The sequence below is a fragment of the Protopterus annectens genome, chromosome 13.part0 (assembly GCF_019279795.1).
Source record: "Protopterus annectens isolate FY-2018-M chromosome 13.part0, PAN1.0, whole genome shotgun sequence".
Classification (NCBI taxonomy): Eukaryota; Metazoa; Chordata; order Ceratodontiformes; family Protopteridae; genus Protopterus; species Protopterus annectens.
In genome coordinates, this window is record NC_056747.1 from 523,944,143 (window position 1) to 523,962,993 (window position 18,851).

Sequence of the window (18,851 nt, forward strand, 5' to 3'; positions counted from 1 at the left end):
TTTTTAAATGTCTGTTTCCAGCTTTTGTGTTACATGCACCCACTAACGTTTGGCAGGTTGATCCTTTATACACTTGTTTCTTCTCATCTTCCTTTGAGGCTATGTCACATCTGCAAGACTTTTTGTTTTAATGGAAACCTTCAAACAAACACCCACTCCCAGAACCTATTAACTTAAAACAAATACACAAAACCATCTGTACCTTCAAATAATTAATTTTCTCTCTCACAATAGGAATAACTGTCCCAAACTGAGCTGCACACACAAACAAATCCTAACCTTGAATTAAGGTTATCCATGCCAAGATGAATGTTACAACCTGTTCTCCTACTTACAATATTTGTGGTCTGTTCTTGTCAGATTTTTCTTCCCCTCTCAGATGTGAAAAACAGCTTGTATATTTTCAGAAAACATTAACTTTTAGCCTTAAAAAGGTGCTCTGACTTTTTTATTGCATACCAGTCAGCTTGTCTCCATGGAAACATAACAATAAAATGTACATCTGCCCTCAGCAACATCCTTCTAAATTTGAACATTTACTTGCTAAAGAAAACTTTACATTGCATTCAGTATTCTCTTATTTACTTGCTTACAAAAAAAACTTATTAAATTAAGCCAAGGACCTTAATCACGGCATTCATCTATGCAAACGTTAGACAAAACATATCAATTCTACATATACTATAATATGTGCACATTTAAATCCCATCCGCCACCTCAGCATCCCAAGATTACATCATATTAACTTAAACATGATTTCGTACCACCTTGCTTCTCTTTTAACACTGTAATGCTTACATTTCTTATAACTAAAAAAGGAAAAAGGCACTTGCTTACTTTAGTGTCTATCATACAATAACTGAGAATGCTTTACTAAATAACATGCAATTCATCTCATGAAATGTTTTATAAAAATACCACTAAGAACAGAAATGGTTTTACTTAGTTACTTTTCCCCCTTTCCTTTTAGTATGTTTCCAAACATTAATTACGTGAAATGTGGTATATCCTTTTTAGTCCTCTCAAGTTTAACAAAGTCAACAGAAGTCCAAACTTTTCCCTTTTTATAGAAAAGTCATACTTCACAAATGTGATTGATGCTTTACAATATCACATTTATTCACTAATTTCAATGTTGCTGGCTCTTTTTCCTGTTCATCTCCATCTTCCAATCCAACTCAAGCACAAGGAACTCCTGTGCTTTTCTGTCTCTCGAGCATTTTCCTTTGGAACACTGGAAAACATTTCACTGGAAAAGTCTCTCCATGGATCAGAAGAATGAAAAAGAGAGCCCCTGTTTGCTGACCCAATATTTGTTGGACAAACTTTTGTATTTCCTCCTTAGCCTATTCAGCATCAAAATGACATTGATCCTCCAGAAAAAAAAATATTCTGAAGATTGTTGGATACAGGAGCTTGAATCTCACACCTGATTCTCGAAAATCCCTGATTGCTGGAATAAATTCACTCTTCTGCCCCGTGTACAGTGAGTAAATATTTTCCACAAACACTCTAGTGTCTCCACCTTTTAGTACTTTGTCTTTCTGTTACAGTTTTTCCATAATCAACTTTTTTTGCTAGTAGGATTGCATCTTTACTATTAAATGTCTTGGCTGCTTTCACATAGCCAGATTTAGAGCATACACAAAATGTGCCTTTTAAGTTAACAATGCCTGATGTGGAATACCAGTCCAGTTGCTTATTTGTGTTTTCATAAAATTAATACATTCTGTTCCTTCTGGTTTCTCTGGAACAGTGGAAAATCTCAGGTTTTCCCTATATGCTGTGTCCTCTAATTCTACCATTTTTAAACATCTGTACTTCAGCAGTCTCATACTCAGCCAGCCTTTTCTTCATTTCTACCTCTGATTTTTGCAGTTTCATGAACTCATCTGAATATCTGTTTAAAGCCTCTTCCATTATTCCAGCCTTTTGTTATTTGAGTTGATATACTTCTTCAGTGTTTCATTTATTTTAATCTGAGCATACCTGCCTTATTTTTTTCCCCTAGATTATTGGAAGTCATGTCATGCACCAAAGCTGGTGCCTGAACTGCTTTTTGCTGAACAGCTGCAGGATTCTTTCCAGCCAGTGTTTTCTCCTCATCTTTTGTGATTCATTTTCTTTCAAGTTCTCTGAATTTCATTTTTGCTGGCATCCAGGTAGTGCACTTAATAGCCAATAGTGAAATGTACCCCCCCCCCCAAAAAAAAAATGACTGGCTCTCTTTTTCTGAGTTTTTGTTTTCACCCTGGGAGAGCTGAAATTAAGTTGTTACTCAGCATGCAGCCACTTTGGAAGTCCTAGTTTCAGTAAGTTATTGAGTCTGGATAATTAGTGTTAACGAACGGTTCTAGCAGGTGGAATTTACTGATCTGGCTTGCTGCATTAAAGTATTTAATTTAATGTAGTTTTGTCTAGTAAATTGGAGAGAGCTTAACCAGGACCATGCTGGGTCTATATTGAGATACATTTTACTTAGTACTAAGATGAACAGTACAATAACTGGTAAATTCATTCTGATGTTTGCATCTCTTTAAGAGTACAGTTTGGGGTAGTGTAGGTAATAAGTGTATTGTGTTTTATCATTGTGGATGGGTTACTATTTTATACAGTGGCTTCTGGGAGAATAAGTGTTTAAGGGAGGAAAGATTACAGTACTGCATACTTCCTGTTGTACGTAAAGGTGCTTTGTGAAATCATCTTCTTCTTTCGGCTGTTCCCGTTAGGGGTCACCACAGCAGATCATCTGTTTCCATTTCTTCCTGTCCTCTGCATTTTGCTCTCACACCAACCACCTGCATGTCCTCTCTCACCACATCCATAACCCTCATCTTAGGCCTTCTTCTTTTCCTGTTACCTGGTAGCTTCATCCTTAGCAACTTTTTCCAATATACTCAGAATCCCTCCTCAGCACATGTCCAAACCAATGTAATCTTGCCTCTCTGGCTTTGTCTCCAAACCTTCCAACCTGGGCTGACCCTCTAATATATCTCTTCCAGATCCTGGCCACCCTCGTCACACCCAGTGCAAATCTAAACATCTTTAACTCTGCCACGTCCGGCTCTAACTCCTGCCTTTTTGTCAGAGCCACTGTCTCCAACCCATATAACATAGCTGTTCTCACTACCCTCTTGCAGACCTTCCCTTTCACTCAAGGTGCTTTGTGAGATATGACTGGAAAATGAAAGAGCCGAGTGAATACTAACATAGTTTAACTTGTCTGCACTGTTGGCATGGTGCTTCTCAATTTTGCAGCCGTAAAGACTAATAAATTAATTCTTACCTAGCTTAGATAAGAAATGTCTTATTGGTAGAGAGTGATCATGTTAAGATGACTGGTTACAAAAGTAAGACATGCAAAGACAGTAATGGAACTAGGTTGCTACTTTATTTTTCTTGATCTTACATAAGAAAAATATTAAGTCTGTCACATGCCAAACTTTATTTAATTAAAAAGTCAAGGTTATTTATCTCCAACTAAGTTTTCTTTCCCAAACTTTCATTTACAGTTGTCCTGTAAGCTTGCAGAAACAGCTGCATAGCAGTTTTGAGCTGAAGGAAAAACTAAAACTAACTGTAGTTCTACAATAGTACCACAAGAGGGCAACAATGTATCACATATCCTTTAAAGGAATTTCAGTACTCAAGTTACGCTGAATGAATAGTTGGCACTGTTGGAGAATATTTTTTATCATTTTTATCTTTTAATCAACAGAATGATTTGCAAGTCAAGCTGAGAGGGTTCAGACTGCACAAGTGTTGTTCAGGTATGCAGTCCATACCTCTCAACCTGTATGCACAAGAAATCTGGACAAAGCAAACAATAATAGGGGGACAAAGGCCCAATCATAGGTGCATTTTTTAAATACTGCTCTTATAAACTTAGAAAGTTGATATGCTAAAAGGTTTTAAATTGGCGTGCATTTCCTGAAAGATATGAAGTCTGAACTCAAATGTCTGGTATTTAGTGACATCAATCTTCAATACTTTGCCAGAAAAACATAAATTTTATGAGGGACAGACCACAAATAAAGGTAAAAATCTGGACAGCTGAGAGGTATTGTGTGAGGTCAAAGTAATACCAGTCATTTCAGTTTACTTCCCAGTTTGTCAGTCGCAGAGGCAAGCAATGAAAGCTTTGTGGAAAGTAGGGGTGTTGACTTTCCTTTTGTCTCCTAGTTCTGATCTTCCTGCAGATCTGTCTCCACGTCAGTTGGATCGTTTCAGGATCAATCTTTTAATTTCAGACTGGGACAGCAATAGTCATGATGGCTGCTACTCTTCCACAAGGGCTGAATAACTTGGGACAGTGAAATCCATTTGGCAATGAAAGACTGCTTAAGCAAGCAAAATGGCTAATATAATATATTGTTTTTAATAGGGGATGGATTGCACCGTTATGTTCAAAGACTGTGAGCTTTAGTCTTATTACTTGTACAGCTCCAGGTATCAATGGCTTGGCTTCTTAATAGTTTGCTCTTGAGGGAAATGTTTATATGTACATACAAGTATATAAACACATGAAAGTGATTTAATCTGTGTATATTTCACAATTTTAAGTCAGTAAGCAACCACATTATAAGTTATAAAGGCTATGCTCTGTGGGTGCCAGTCTGTTGTCAAAGTGTATGCAAGACATCTCGCCAAAGTTCAGTTATACATATAAACATATATTACAGATAATACACAAATATCAAGTTCTAGTTAAACAACACATCACACACAAATTTAGCAGTGCTATAATAGTATTGACAAATCAGTAAACTAACTTTATCTCAGCAATCTTCAATACCAACATTTTCCCGCAGACTACTACCAGGTTATGCTTATCTTTGTGAAAGCTTTATTCATGACATGGAAGAGACACTAACTATAATCTCCTTACAACACAATGGGTTGTGTGTTCTTTTCTACTTTCCCACAGAGTCATGCAAGGAAAGCTCAGTATATGCAACAGAAATGCTTAAATTCACTGCTCCTCCACAAAGGTCGAGCAGTCACTTGCAGTGCAAATTGGACATAAACAGTAATATTGTACACAGTTACTGAAAAGGACTTCAAGGAAGTAGGGCATTAAAGTGTCACTTATTAAAAAATGCAATGTTGTTGTACCTTTCGGCTTTTCCCAGTTAGGGGTCGCCACAGCAGAACTCCGGTCCGCTAATGACTGGCAGTTGATTTTTATGTGCTGAGTTGCCAGCCCTAACGCACAACCTTCAGCGAAGGTATGCCCATTCACACACATCTCCATGCAGAAGATGCTCTAGCTGAGAGTTGAACTGGTCAGCGGCTTACTGTGAGGTGACAACGCTACCGCAGCACCACCACCGCTTATTAAAAAATGCAATAACAAACAAAAATAAGACATCTTACCACAGGAAGCTGCAATTACACTTAATGCCTCAGCAATCTGTTTATGTATTCTTTGTTAACTAGGTTTATCCAGATAGGCTAGCAGCCTCTTTTCAGGAGAGATCCAAGGTGGTATTTATACTGTGGGAGAAATTTGGCCAAGACACTTGGAAACTTCTGCTAATCTTTTCAGTAAGTGCCATACAATCTTTCACATTTGACTGAGATGCCACCAACTCAAGTAGATGGGATCTTGGTATAACATTTCATCTGAAGGAATGCAGCATTCATAATACTGCACTGTAGTGCCAGTAATTTGAAAATTAATCCAATCACATGGAATGGAACAGAACCAACAGCCTTCTGAACTTCCAGCACCAAAGTTGAGTGCACAAGCTGTTAAGCCTCTAACACTAGCGTTTCTTTCACCAGTAGTTTTCTAAACACAAGGGCTTGAAATATCAGTGAGATGGTCAACTCTGAAACACAGGAGAATATTTTCAAACAACCTTTACATTTTGAATATATGTATACATATGTCCAAAACAAAATCCTCTCAGTTGAGACATTAACTTCATACCCAAAAAGTAGATATTTTACTTTATATATATTTATATGCTTTAAAGAATGGCATGGGGAGTGAGTTTTATTTGCTGACTGATAAAGTTGAGAGAGTTTGTCAAGGTGAATTAGTCAAGCTGTGTGCGATCATTGCACACTCCACAGAAAATGGAGAAGTCTGAGGTGAGGCAAAACACAACAAAGGGACAAAGTCTGTAATAACACCTACTGGAAAATTCATAGAAGTGTGATGTATATGAAGTGGCCGATGTGCAAACAAGGAAGTGAAGCTAGGGTATGAAACATGTTGACTCAGATCACCGCAAAAAATCAGAGGAAGACTATGGGAGGGGACTTGAATGGATAGAGAGTGCAGGTGTAACTGATCTGCATACATTTCCACTTGAGAATACCAACATGAGTTGCATCCGCCCACTGTACAAACAGTAATTACTCAAACAGTAGCAGTCTGTTTGCAAAATGCAGTGCAACAATGCCTAATGCAAGCAAATTTGCTAGGTATACCAGTGAAGTCAAATGCATTATGCCATGACTTATATATAACTCCTTTAACATACATGTGGCTTTAACACCAAGTGGGAGTACACTGCACATGCAAGAGTTATATCACGTCAACATCAAACTAACTGCATCCACACACACTACACTGACTCAGTACATTAATCTAGTGGCATTGCCTTAATGCAATGGACCCCACTGTACTACACAATTTAAATGTTTAGTAATCCACACAGGTCACTGAAACAAAACAGTCCAAGTACCTGCTACAGAATCACAGCATCTACAGATTGATTCAGACCACTAACCACTGCTGCAGACTAGATAAAGCAAGCTGATACAAATGAGCTTTATTTTAAAAGATTAGGTTTAATAATTTCCCAAGACTTCAGAGTAATGTAAAGCAGGGCATACTTCAGTGTTTCACTCAAGAATTAGTTAATTCCTTTGGTAAGGGGTGAGCCAAGCTTCTCCCCTTAACCCCCAATGACTTTTAAAGCAAACAGGAGCAGAGGTAAAAAGATTATATAACACACTTTTTCACACTTGAGATGTATGGGTCATTAGCCCAGCATAGTTCAAAATCCGTGAGGAACTCTCACTTCTGCAAAATCATCTGGAGTAATACAGCACCCACTACAGTAAATATCACCAGTTGGGGAGGTCACATTTTCCACTGTTTTCCAAGGGCAAAAAGAAAGAATTGGCATGAGGTAGCCATACAACATGTGGGTATTGCCAGGGAAGCAGACAGTACACTACAGGGAATCTTTTATTTTGGAAGGGGTAAAGGGGCAAATGGGCGTTACTTTTCCTGTATAAGTCTGCCTGTGTAATACATACATATACATTATCACATGCAAGGATGTGCAGGTAGGCACTCACACACATACAAATATAAATGCATAAACCAACACACGTATGATAAACACTGACTCCTAAAGAGACTCCAGTGGGTAGTATGCTATGGGAAGAAGGAAATGTTAGTGAGAAAGACAGAGTCGTGGCAGGGAAGTAGCTATGGAGAAAAGCTGTTCATTGGCATAAGGACAGTATAAAGGGACACAAGTGCCAGACTGGAGGCTGGATGTATAAAGCAACAGGAACTCCCTGTAAAAGATTTTCATGTAGGAATGACTGTGAGCAGAAGAGGAACAGTGACTGGGCAGTGCATCTGTTCAGAGACAGTACAAGTCTGAACAATGTTGATGCTGTGGTACTACTTCTCTATGCCCTACAAAAAAGTCACAGTGGCCACTGGATATGGAAATATATCAGCGTGTGGAGTACATGGACTACAACAGCACTGAGGGTCTTAACCGGAGAACATCAAGAATGTAGGTGATACCCAGTTCACAAGACTTATCACAAGAAGGGTTAATGTTGATGGGGTATGATGGGAGGTCAGGAGAATGAATTGTGTGGGGTGTGAAACAGAGTGGTGGTGTGCTCAAACCAACACAACATGCAATGCAGCCATGCATGGGATGTAGCCAGATGCCACCACATACTCTGCACAAGGCTCTCTGTTAGCAGCAATGGACTTTCTAGTATTTGTAATGACAGAGAGAAAGCTAAAGCAGCACTTTTGAAAATATCAGTAACAGCAGGGTGACTAACACTGAAAGTAAGATGTACAATTAACACTATTTTGGGTGGCACACATCAGTAAAATAACAGAGTTGGAAATCAGTATAAAATAAAAACAAAGTGAATGTTTACATAATACATGGAAGGACAGAATAAGATACTACACTGCTATAACAATGGAACAGTGACATAACAGACATACAACAGACACAAGGAACACAACTGGCAAAGTACATAATAATTTGGTCTATGGTGTATTTATGGATTGTACATGTTATCTGCAACGGAATGATGAATAGATGACCTGACAATTTCTGAAATTCCACTCAGTTTGGCTAGTTGAACATTTCAATGTCAACACTGTCAGGAAATAAAACGTATCTTTCTATAAGTAGAAAAACGGATAAAAGCACTGCCACAAAGAACTGGCTCACACACTGTGTCTGAAGTACAAAATCCAATGAACAATGAGTAGAGGAAGACACAGAAACATCTGCTGTATCCAGTTTACAAACTTTTACTTCAGTGCACAAACAGTAACACTGTTACTGTTTGTGCACTGAAGTAAAAGTTTTTAAACTGGATACAGCAGCCGTTTCTGTGTCTTCCTCCACTCATTGTTCAATGTATCTTTCTATGATCAATATAATTTTCAATCATTTATTTCAGCAATAATCCATGACTGGGTGTAGGTTAGCACAGATTTATCCATGGTTAATGTAACTGATCACAAAGGCAAAGCCCTAGGGATTAATCAATGCCAACCATGGGTAAATCCTTGGTTACCTACACACAGGAGTGGATTATTGCTATTATACAATGACATTGTTTAGGAAAGAAAAGTCTTTTTTAAATAATGTCATTGTATAATCAGAATGCATTTTCTCAGCGGACATCCAACAGATACACTTCACATGTGCAGGCTGTGTACTTGCCAATGCTTACACAGTGCATCACTAAAAGATGAGCAGCTTTACTCTTTGTTGTAGTTGAAACAAGCACACTGACGTGTGAAGAAGAAAAAAAACTCTCCTCATTAATTTAACAAAAAAGTAGTTAGTACAACATGTAAAAGTAGGAGAAACTCTCTCTGAATTGGATAGAGAGGGGTTTTGTTATTTTTTATAAAAGTGTATCGCTTAACAGTTTATTGGGAGAGTTTATTTTACTACTATAGACACCTACATTACCAATAGGGGGAAGTCTGGCTATGAAAGCTCCATATAGTACAAAGGTAGACGGAAGTTGTACATCCTGTAAAAAAAATAATAGAAGCTTTTCCTGACAGTAGAGGTGGCTTCTGTTATTCTTACAGGATTGCTTGCAGTTACATTTGCAGTATATCAGGCTGTGATAGCTGGACTTTTTCAGACTGGTAATCCTCGAGTAACAATGAGCACATTGCTTCCTCTGTGGAATCAGAGTGCATGTTTTTTAATATTAATCAGTATTCGTTGTATAATTTTTCTTGCAAAATGCAGTGAGTATTTTTTGCCTAATAGTCAATCAGTTGTTTATGTAGCTACTGAGTCTGCAAATATCGGCTGTTAAAACACACTTGTGTGTAAGAGATTTCTATTAACAACAAACCTTCAAGGAGAGATCAGTGTAACATCAATCATAACATCTGGTTTCACATGACATAACCTTTTTTCTGGCCAGAATTTGTCCAAGTAGTGGCATATTCCATGTATAAGGGACCTATGTAGGTCTATCTCTTCTATATATACTGATGTATGCTACTACATGAATGTGTAAGGCTCACTTATACATCCCACAAATATCCTTCACCCTCTTTAGGTCTTTGAACAAGAATACCCTCCAAAAATGAGAAATTGTAGGGAAAAAAGTGTGTACAGGCAATTCAAAATGCCAATGTACGTACACTCAGAAAACAATGTATAAAGGTGTAACTGCCTAAAACCACAAGTCAATTCAAAAAAATCCTGGATTTACTACTAAAACAAAAACTGAAACATAATAAAACAAAAGTCAAGGCTATTAATACAAATAAATACACATTTTTCTTTAGCCATATTACAAAAGAAATAATCCTACTCAAAAGCAAAACTGCAGCTGTTGAAGTTGAGTGAAAATCATCCTGTGTATACAATGTAAGAAAATACTAAAACTTAAGGGAACACCTATTTAAATACACACAGGGAAAGCTGTATATTAACAAATGACAAATCAAACTTGTTATTTAAGACGACGTTGGGTAAAAATGTTAGTCTACAGTACCAGAAATCCAGACATTGTTCCAATGTAATCAAAACAAGCAAATCCTTGAGAATAAGATATGCTGCTTTAACACAATCTAGCAGCTAAGTGCTATGGAATATGCAAAGAAGTTTTTCCTTAGTGTTGATAAAAGAAAATAACTAGATCCAGAAGTATTCAGTAACTTGTAGCAAGTATGAAAATCCTTCAATAATAAATAAGGGATGCTAGTTAGCAGCAAAAGAGGAAATAAGTAGGATTATATAAACAAGCAATCATAACACAGGAGGGAATTTGTAAAGAACACCAAAAAAACCCCCTAAAAAAATTATTAAAATAAATGCATTCCCAGTCCTGACAGTGACTGTCAAAACTGTTAGTTATTACATTTTTGCAAGTAAATGCAGGAAGTAAGTGGCCTTCCACAGGTAAAGGGATGGTGGGAGGAAGCTTTGCTGTCATAATGACCTGTCTACTGTTACTGTAGATGCACAGTATCATTTACTGTTACTGAGAACTGTACCTCTTGGTTAAACTCCCAAGAGGTATTAGATCTGTGATAACGATTTTCTTCAGCATAAAAGTTGTACATATTAAAAGTTATAAGAATTACTTCAGCAAAGACGTGCAGTACACAGATTATAAGAATTAGTGAAGCATGAACACTGAGTAAACTGGTACAACAGCAATGGTAGCCTGTTGGCACATGTTGATGAGATAATGTGTCCAAGATAATTAGCAAAGTAATAATATTCCCACAGTGTATTAAACTTTAGTGAGGAAATGAGAAATGTCAATAAAATTAGGAATGCAAAGAATGTAGGTGACATGATATGCACTGATATCCAGGGGAATCTTAAATACCCTTGAATATACAACAAACTGCTGCCTACACAGAACCAATTAAGTTAACTTCTTAATTAAGCAGATTTACAGATACAAGTTGAGTGGTTTGTTCAAACAAATCATATACAGTACCTCTGAGCTTTACATCTGCATAATGCAGTAAAGTTAACACTGTAACCAATCTTCAGTGTTTAAATATGAAGACATTACTCATACAAAAGGCACACAATGCAAACAAATCAAGAAAACCGCCAGGAAATAAGAAGAGAAAATATACACTAACAGGCACAGAGATGTACCAAACATCTGCCATGAAACAGCTTTTTATAGGCACATAAAGACATACTACAAAATAAAATATCACAAGACTAATTAAAAGGTTATGTACCAGTAAATGTTTATTAGCATTAATTTTTAAAGGCAGTCCTTCATAAATAAAATAAAATGGTCACACTCACAATTACATATCCTGCACTTTAATAGATAACTGTAGAAGTACAGTCAAATACGAAAAAAACTGAACATTTTTCCATGAAAGGGTGGTACTGGTCACTGGTAAGCCTAGTGGTAGGATTCAGTAACATTTACTTTTACAAAGACTTCATAAGCTCAACAACAGAATCACCAAACAAAATACTTAACCTGTGACAAAGGCATTTAAAATTTAAAGCTTTCATATCTTTTTTTAAACAGCTTTACTGAATTATCACGTGACACAGGCACATTTACATTTATATAAAAGTAATCAAATGGTATTAACAAGTTAACATTAACAAACCCTATGCTTCATATAAATTACTAAACATCATATAACCTAACCAACATTACATAAATCATTCAATTCCTACTCCCTTTTTTTCTAAACGAGAAACATCTTTATTAAACCATCACTTATGACAACATCTTTTGTCAAATGTTCTCACCTCAGCCAAGTATGCTTATGAATGACCACTCTGAAATCTTTTCCTAAAATTTTATCTACTTAAAATACTTGTCTTTTTTTCCCTTGGAATAAGGAATACTAGTCTTAATCTTTGTCAGTAATAAATTCTGTTGAAGACAATGTATGTGACAAATAAATACTGGCCAATAATTTTAAAATTTGGAGACCAGCAGTTTCCATGGTTTAAGCAAGTTTTACCTTTCTCCCTGGAATATGGCAAACTAGTCTGAATCTGAAAGTAATGTATTCTTGTGAGATAATATATGTGGTAAATAATTACTGTCCCTTACAGCTAAGATACTTGACATACATAACTTTTTACTAAACCAAACCAACAATCCCCCTTGTCTGTCAAAAAGAAGCATTCCCACAGATGCTAGTGGTTTCTCAAAAAAGGAAGGAGGTCTACCCAAGCCTGCTGGGTCAGCTTTAAGATTAAAAGTATGGGAGTTGTCTTTATTGTAGGTGTACAAGAGATATGCTGATCTATATGTCAGTTAAAACCAAAACTGCTAACCTCGTATTTTTCCCAGGCACACACAAATAACATAGGAATCAGCCCGGATTCAAGCCAAGGAAGTAGGAACCCACAAAATGGTATCCAATCATTTAATAAAATTCAGCACAAAAATGTTTTGCATGTTTGTCTCCTCAATAGACTGTAAATAATCACTGAGACTGCATCAGACTTAAAAGTGTACAATTTCAAAACATTTAAATACGTTGTCTATAAATAACTTAAACCACTGTTTAAACTTACACTTCTGCAAGCATCCAATAAAACATAAGATGAGGAGTTCTCATCAAAGTGGACATACTGGGAAGAGAAATACTGGCAAGAATATGAATATTCCACAGTTAAGATAGAAAGAGATGTGATAAAAATGGTGATATATAATCAATTTGCAGGAAAGTCTCCAGGAACAGACAGTATTTCTGCTGAAGTTTGGAAGTTAGGAAGGAAGAAAGTGATAAAGCTCTGGAAAGTTTTGGAAGTTAGGAAGGAAGAAAGTGATGAAGCTCTGGAAAGTTTTGCTTAACAGTATTTTAAAAGGAGGGGAAGCACCAACATCTTGGAAGAAAGCTGTGCGAATACCTAACAATGGTAAAGATCCATCAGACCTAACTTCAAACAGACCCATTTAAATTTTAAACCATAATTACAAAGTGTTTATGTCTACACTAGCTAAAATAATGGCAAAGGTATTGCCAAAATTGATAGATATGGATCAATGTGTTTTTTTGGAGTGGAGGCAAACATCTGGCAACATTAATAGAACAATGATGACCCAGAGGGAAGCAGAATGCAAGAAAATACTCCGATTGATGATGGATTTTATAAATAGGGTAATTGAAGTATTTGAATTCCCTGATACAATAACAAGGTTAATTAGAAGGATACATGAGAGATCAGAGATAACAATTCAAGTATGAGGGTTCCTCTCTGATAAGTTGTGTCTGAACAGAGGAACCAGGCAGGGGTGTCCTCTTCCCCCTTGTTATTTAGAGCCATAAGCACAGAAAATATAGGACACAAAAATTCAAGGATATAATTGGTGTGGTAATTAAGTAAAGTTGGTTTTATTTGCAGACATTATTATTTTGTACTCAATAAATCCAGATAAGGACATTTCATTGTTGTGGAACATTTTGAGACAGTCTGCAGTCTTTTCAAGGTATAAAATTAATGAATATAAAACAAAGGCTATAGCTATAAACTATTTACCCACATGTGAATTTGTTCAACAATACCCATATTTATAGGGAAACAATTAGGAGTATGGATAAAAAGGCTTCTGTTATGGCAGCTAAGGATATGTGGGAATAGACTAAACAAAAGATAATACAAAAACTGAGAAACTTGAAGCTCTTGTTTATGGATAGGGATAGTAAGAAACACACAGTGAAAAAGTTTAGTTTATTTTTATATAAAAGGTATATTTTTTTATCAACCAGAGATGTTGTGGACAAAGATTAACAAGGAGTTGAAGGAATTTATCTCTTGAGAGGAAGAGGGCAAGGATTAAGTGAGATACGCTGATCCTTCCAATAGAAGAAAGTGATTTAAGAATACTTAACTTGAAGGGACATTTTAGAGCTAGACAGTTAAGACATAACAGAAGCAGAAAGTTATAATTCAAAGTGGAAGGGGATGATGATGATGAAGCAGGAGGAAATACAAGAAATATGGAGACAGTGAGATTCTTGATGCAGATCCTTAAGGAGAAAAACAGTCATAGAGTACTATAGTCATAAAGTAGCAGAAAATATACTAAGAACTAAGCCAGCACAAGAACTGAGAAAGGAGATTTTGTGATGGGGATGACTACAAGGAGGGTACAAAGAATAATCAAGAAAGAGCTGGAATTTACTGGAGATAACTGGCAAAGGGATTACAGTAAATGGAACAAATAACTAGAGAGAGAGAGAGAAAGGTACAGAATGGGATGAGGCCAAGAAGACATTTGGACTGCAAGTTAGAGACTGCCTGCCATACCAGGGATTTATATCAGTGTATAGGCAAAGTGAAAGGGATAGGGGAATCTTATGTGGAAGACCTGCTCTGGTAGAGATTTTAGTTGAATCTAGAACAGAAACTGCTGTTAAAAGGATAATTAGTAGGGCATATAAAAATTGCATGATAACTATAAACATCAATCAGTGGATGTTAATAAAGAGTGGGGAGAGAGATCAGATAAACAATTTACAAGGGAACAATAAGAGGACATATATGTATGGCTCCCAAGTATGCAAACAAAGTCTGGAAATTTTAAGATTTTTGCTTGGAAGTGTGTGCATAGGTATTTTTATACATCAAGCAGACTCCAAAAAAATTTTTTTTCTTTGGGAGATGGCAAACGTTAGAGGTGTGATGGGAAGAAACAGGTAAATAGGGACATATGTTCTGGGAGTGTAAAGAGTTGGCAGACTTTGAAAAATCCCAGAGACTAGTCTGTCACAGATATTGGGTGAGCAAATGGTTGTAACTAAGGAAATTGTTCTTTTGAGCTGGGACACAGGATCTGAACTGCCTAGACATAGTAAGGCCTTGTTAAATTTAATTCTGGTGACTGCCAAAAAAGTAATTACTAGAAATGGAAATCAAAAATCTACCCAACTATATTTTAAGTACTCAATATTTTAAAAGAGACAACATAACTGGAAGTGGGATCTTTTGAAAAAGGAAGGAGCACATTACATAAAATTAAATGGAAATTGTGGGAATGCAGAATAATATTCAAAAGGAGTGAGGTTCAAGGGAAGGTAGGAATTAAGCAATTTATGTAACATTGGACTGAAGATAGTTATAAAAAAGAACATGTGATGTATAATGTAGGTAACTGGAATCATGTTAATCGTTTTCTTTTATATTAACGTATGCTTGGCTATGTCTTAAGTGATTGTAAAGGTGTTAAAAATGAACATAAATAGTCCTTTCTTCCCTTCTTCCCAGGGTAGAAAATGGACTCCTGAGAGTAAAGCTGTGAGAAAGATACTTACTATAACACTGCAGTATCAAGAAGTGTTCACTATAAATGAAAAATATAACAACAGATATGTAGGGTAAGATACATATTCCTCTATCTCTAGGACTTGAAGCCAGCAAGATTCAAACAAAACTGCATCCAAAAGTTTCCCTGGTCACGTAACTCTACTACTTTTCACAGAATTACATGTGCAGGAAGGACCCATGAACCAGATCTCTGCCATCTCATGGAAGCAGCAGAACAAGAAAAGAAAAATCACTGGAGCCACTTCCAAAGCTAGACCAATAACAGTAGGGGAAGGAAAGTGGAGTCGTAGAGAAAAATGGCTCTAGTCCTACACATCTACTGTCATGGTAAGGATAGAAATGTCATAAGTGACAGGACTAGTCCATCTTCCTTTACCTCCTGGAAACATTCTCAAGAATCACTAGCTGGGTACATGATTACAAAGGTTGTCTATAAAGACAGCATCTCCTAGAAGGACCTGAACTGGTGATATCTGTACAACAAATGTTTCACAAGAAAAAAAGCACTAATAGTTGTTCTAAAATATGACAGTAAAGGAATAGTGGTCCATAAAGCCCAAAGATCAAGATCCTGTTCACATTGTACTAAAAACCAGAGTAACGGTAATGTGGCTATCATGGGGATATATCATGGAGGAAGAGTGGGAACTTTTAAAGAAAAACTTCTATTCTGGGAATATATGCAAATGCATAGTCTAGAAAGTATATAATCTTAATGTCTGCAGGAAGAATAAGCCTAATGCAAGAAAATGTAAAAGAGGAATAACACAAGACTTCAAGAACAAACAGGGATCTAGTAAGCTAGCAAAAAAAATGACCAAAAAGCAAAAACAAGAAGCTCTCCAACAGCTGAAAACAAATGGAATCAGCTTTTAGCTTACTATAAGGTAAGGTAATAGGTTAGGGACAAAGACCTCAAAAACAAAGAGGAATTTTGAAAGTAACCAATGTAGTGTCATCAAGCTAAAAGCAAGTCAGCAGTGAGATTCCAACAGAGTAAGACTGGGCCAAAATGCAACATAAGGTGCAAGTACAATGACAGAAGAACTCAAAAGCGAACAGGAATCTGGTATCAGTGAATTAACAAAGGCATTAAGTAATACATGATGCAACAACTTGACAGCCTGGGAAAGACTGTCTTAATCCTAGAAGGAAAGGAAGGGAATAAAATGGGTAGAGGGGAGCTAAAGGAAGTGTGGAGATTACTCATGACACCATTTCCTTTGAGACCCAAATGCAAAACCTAGGGGTCAACTGCTGCAAGAATACCCCCCCCCCCCCAGAAAAGAAGTGCAGAATGTAACAGGGTAAATGTTTCAAATGAAAAAATGTAGAAACTCTGATAAAAGGAAAGTAGATTGCCCTGAAAGAAAGAAAAAAAGAAAGAAAGAAATTTTATGTGAATGGAGCAGAGAAATAAAAATACTGAAAACTGCATAACAAAGGATTACATGGCTGCATACAGCTGTTTGACTCAAAGATTCTGAAAGGCTTGCAGCAGACAGCACTTCCCCCCAAAAAGAAGTCAATAAAAATGTCGATGGAATAGCAGTAGCAAGGTGGTTATGCCATGGCCTGGAAAGGATGGTGGCAAAGGAGCAACAGGCAGAGACAGAAAAATTAATGACTATCCCGGTAACACTGAAATTGCACTGCCAAAAAAACAAAGATACTCTGAATGGTATTTAAGGATCACTCATGTACTGAACTCTTTGTGGATCTTTTTTTTTTTCGAATTTGAACTTCAACCCCTTTGAAACATTTCTCATCAGAAAGCTACTGACTAACCAGGAAGACTCAAATTACACTGCTAATAAAACAACGATACTCTAATTTATATTTCAGGATTACTCACGTGCAGAACCACCATTTGTGGCTATTTTTCTTAGGAATTTGAACTTCATCCTCTTTGAAGGGTCTCTAAAAAAAAAAATTCTATATGGGGGCCTTACACATAGTAATTCTTAGGTCTGGCATGTGTTTCCCTTTTTTTCAGAAGTTACAGTTCCTATGTGGACCACTAAGCTGAAGAATACATCAGAATACAGATACCACACAGGTACAGCTTAAAGTTCCACCTCCTACAAAGCAGATCTCTCCTCTCGACAGAACAGGAAAGAGACTGAAAGGTTTTGGATACAGTACAGTTGAGCAAGCCGTACATACCTGTAAAAGTGGATTATCAAATTTCACACTGCTTTTGTGGCATACGAGTTCTGTGCCTGCACAAAACCCTCACTGGCAGCTTCCCAGAGCTCAGAATCCTCTCCTCTAACTCCTCCAAATGAAGCCTAACCCTTGCCACAGAAAGTCAGGTATTCAGGCTTTTAGTGCGAAGTAGGAAGAACCAAAAAAAAATCTAAATTATGTACTCACTATAACTTTCCATGTGAGTTGTTCATATTACCTTCATTCTTACAGATGGGTTTGGATCGGCTCTGAGTCGGCCAACTACAAAGCTCTAGTTCTTCAGACAGCTAGAGGCAAAGTCCCTATCCCATGATGCACCTTGAGTTACCTCAGATCTTGTTTGCTGCCTCTAGTAATACCATATGCCATTCTGTCACTTTTTAACATAAATACCATAGTAAAGACAAAGCAACCATGACAAAACATGAATCGCGGTCCTCGAAAAAACCTGGAGGGGGTTGGCGGGTGGGAAGTAAGAATGAAGGCGAGATGAACAACTCACATGGAACGTTATGGTGAGTACATAACTACTCTATGTGAAGTTGTTCTATCTCGCCGTTCATTCTTACAGATGCATCTTCCTTGGGTGGCTCACGGGAGTATGTTTTTCAGGACAGTATAACCAAAGGAGGCCCTGTCCCTGGAGGCCCTATCGACTTTGTAATGAGTGATAAAGGTATGAGGTTTTGACCAAGTGGCTGCACAAATACTGTCTAATGGTAGCCTAGCTGAAAAAGCAGAAGATGTGGACACAGCTCTGGTAGAATTAGCCTTAATTTTTTGTTGTAGAGGTAAATTGGCAGCTAAGTAAGTGAAAGTGATGCAATCAGATAACCATTTTGATAGGGTTGTTTTTGCCACAGGCATACCTTTTCTGGAATCTGAAAATAAAACAAAAAGTTGTTCAGATCTTCTGAATTCTTTGGTTCTATCTAGGTAAAATCTGAGCTGTCTGTGAACCTCAAGTTTGTGCAGCATATACTCCAAATTGTTGATGTGTTTAGGGAAAAACACTGGTAAATCTATAATTTGGTCAAGGTTGGCTTCAGTGCAAACTTTAGGTAAGAATGAAGGATTTGTTCACAGTAAAACTCTGTCAGCATGAAAAACCAA

The 18,851-nt window shown here is 36.9% G+C and overlaps 1 protein-coding gene across 1 annotated transcript in view; it reads right to left on the reverse strand.

The window, feature by feature from the left end:
* LOC122787927 (peripheral-type benzodiazepine receptor-associated protein 1-like) overlaps positions 1-18,851 on the reverse strand; it is a 1,795,954-nt gene that overhangs the window by 1,592,122 nt on the left and 184,981 nt on the right. The window lies entirely within an intron of this gene.